Below are 3,429 nucleotides of genomic sequence, written 5' to 3'. Positions count from 1 at the left end.
CTTGTGCAAAGGTAAAGGTCGAGTACCAGAAGCCCTCCAGTTTACTTCAACAACTAGAGATTCCAGAATGGAAGTGGGAGTGGATCACTATGGATTCCATAACCAAGTTGCCCATGACAACAGGTGGACTTGATACCATATGGGTCATCGTCGATAGATTGACCAAGTCTGCACACTTCCTGCCTATCAAAGAAACCAACAAGATGGAGAAACTTACGAGAACATACATTAGGGAAATCGTATGGAAACATGGTGTGCCTATATCCATTATCTCTGATAGAGATAGTAGGTTCACCTCAAGATTCTGGCAATCACTACAACATTCCCTGGGAACAAGACTAGACATGAGCACAGCCTACCATCCACAGACTGACCGACAGAGTGAGAGGACAATCCAGACTTTAGAAGATATGTTGCGTGCTTGTGTGATTGACTTTGGTAAAGCGTGGGATACTCATTTAACCCTCGTCGAATTTTCCTACAACAACAGTTATCACACGAGCATAAAGGCAGCACCATTTGAAGCCCTCTACGGCCGAAAGTGTAGATCCCCTCTGTGCTGGGCTGAGGTGGGTGATACCCAATTAGCCAGGGGGCAAGCTTCTGACAGTACTCTCACCGGTCCAGAGATCATTCGGGAAACGACAGAGAAAATCGGCCAAATTCGTGAATGATTGAAAGCCTCTAGAGACCAACAGAAGAGCTACGCTGATAAACGAAGAAAACCTTTGGAGTTTCAGGTAGGAGACCGAGTCCTTCTCAAAGTCTCACCTTGGAAGGGCTTGATACGCTTCGGTAAGCGTGGGAAGCTTAATCCTAGGTACATAGGGCCTTTCGAGATTCTTGCAAGAGTCGGCCCCGTAGCTTACAAACTCGATCTACCCGACACACTTCGTAACGTAGATTCTACATTCCACGTATCTAATTTGAAAAAGTGTCTGTCCGACGAGACTCTTGTAATCCCACTCGACGCGATTGAGATCACAGAGAGCCTCAACTTCGTGGAAGAACCAGTGGAGATCATGGACCGTGAGGTCAAGCAGACGAAGCAAAGCCGTATCCCTATCATGAAGGTTCGCTGGAACACCAAGCGAGGACCGGAATTCACTTGGGAACGCGAGGATCAGATGAAACTGAAATACCCTCATCTTTTCACTTAGTTATTTGTAACTTCTTATTTGCTTAAATTCTAATTTCGGGACGAAATTCCTTCTAACGGGGGGATGATGTGACAACCCGAAATTTCCATTTGTACGAACATTATCTATTCCGTAGAAGCTAGTCCAGTTTCAGTGAGTTTCAGACTTTTCCGTATAAGTTTGCGTACATTAGGGTTTACGTTTAAGGAGATATCAGGAGAGTCGATACTCCTGGGTTTGTGAAATTTGAACATTCCAAGTTTCATAATGTTATAGTCCAACTTCAAAAACAAAAATATTTTCTGTCAAAATATTTCAGGACTATAAATAGATTTCTGAATTTAATTAATTCATTATTCACAATTCCAACTAGAGAAAAGCCATTTTCTCTCTAACGGATCTTCGGGTTTTCATCCCAGATTGTGAGTCTACTTTCCTAGATGTGTTTTATTACTTGTTTTATGCTTTATAACATAGATTACATGTCTAAAGTACAAGATCCGAGAGCTTACGGCCCAAGAACGTTCTTGGGGTGTAAACTCCAAAACGAAGCCTAAAGGCTACCTAGTCTCATTTCCATGTTAGGTACCTAATTAAGGACAATATGTATGAACATTAGAGGCTAGAAATCATCCAAGATCATCTAGTTTTAGGAGTTTATGACCAAGGATATGCTCTTGGGCCGTAAACACCTTTTTCAAGGGCTAAGAGTGCCCTAAACACCCCTAAGCCTTTAAGACAATTACCCTTTGATACTTGTAACTTGAATGGGGAGTAAATTACATCAAAATCATCCCTAAAAGGGAGTTTACGGCCAAGGAACATCTCTTGGGCCGTAAACTCCAAGTAAAGGCACAAATGTGTGCCTAATGTCCCCTTTAGCCTAAATCAAAAACATAGAAGCTATCCTACATGTGCAAGTGACTTAAAAGAATTTAAACCAACAACCAATAGGAGTTTATGGCCGTAAACTCTAGGGGATATGGTCCTTTGGCCGTAAACTCCCCAAAGGAGCATTCTAGGGCGTTAAACTACTTCAAGAATTATTCCACAAGTACTAGGCTTATTCTAGGATTTAGATAGCACCTTAAAACACCCAAAACCACCAAGTGTGGAGTTCACGGCCGTAAACTCAAGAGTTTACGACCATAAACTCCAAGGGTGGGGTTTGTTGGGTGGTAAACTCATAATCTAGGTTCTTGGAAGCTTTAAACCCCTTTAGCTTGTCCCATAACAACTTAGATGCAACCATTAGGACCTATAACACTTATACAAAGTGTTTACATGTTCCTAAGTGTCTCAACTTATTTTGTTAAGTTATTATTTGGCTAATTAGTTATATATATGCTCATTATATGATAACTAGGCTCGTGCGTGTGAACAAGTCTCCGTTTGCCACCTAGCACGGTATCCGATACATCAATCCAATCTACTCACCACAAGTGAGTTCATACCCCTTTAATTAACCTTTGAAAGGCTTTTAAATGTTTTAAATACTGTGTGGGGGGATACAAGTTAAATACTTATACTTATTACATCAATCACATGTGATTACATTAATCACATGCGATTAATAACTAGAAAACCAATGATTTTATCACTGTTCAAACTGTTTATCAAACTGTTTTACTTCAAAATGTTTTACAAATTCTTTTACGTATCAAATGCTTTTATTAAACTTTGTTTTACTTATTATAAATTGCATGCCCATATATGTATAGATATATAAGAAATGTTTAAAGGGCTTAGGAAGGCTATCCATCCTATTTCCTTTTCGCGCATTGAGATGTGGTCTGGTGGGATTCCGGGTAACCGTCCGAAGGTCGTTTCAATATTAATTATATATCAAATATACATGTATAGACATAAAAGTACTTCCATATTCATACTTATCAGTACACCATCAGTAAGTTACCATCGGGGTAACATAGGATCGTACTACTACAATTTCTAGATAAATGAGTCAGTTCATTCATGAGTTAATACTTATTACTACGAAGACTTATACAACTATACTAGAAAGAGAACATATACAACTATACTAGAAAGAGAACATATACAACTATACTAGAAAGAGAACATATACAACTATACTAGAAAGAGAACATAAACAACTATACTAGAAAGAGAACATATACAACTATACTAGAACAATTCATTTCATTACATATACATGAATACGTTCACAATTGTGATCCACTGTATCGGAGCATGTGTTAATTGTCATGGCCCGAGTTGTAGCCAGAATTCTCTTGGAGGGAGAATGTGAGTTTGCGTATAGATCTATACT

The sequence above is a fragment of the Lactuca saligna genome, chromosome 8 (assembly GCF_052625555.1).
Source record: "Lactuca saligna cultivar CGN05327 chromosome 8, ASM5262555v1, whole genome shotgun sequence".
NCBI classification, from domain to species: Eukaryota; Viridiplantae; Streptophyta; class Magnoliopsida; order Asterales; family Asteraceae; genus Lactuca; species Lactuca saligna.
Note: the sequence above shows the minus strand (reverse complement) of the source record.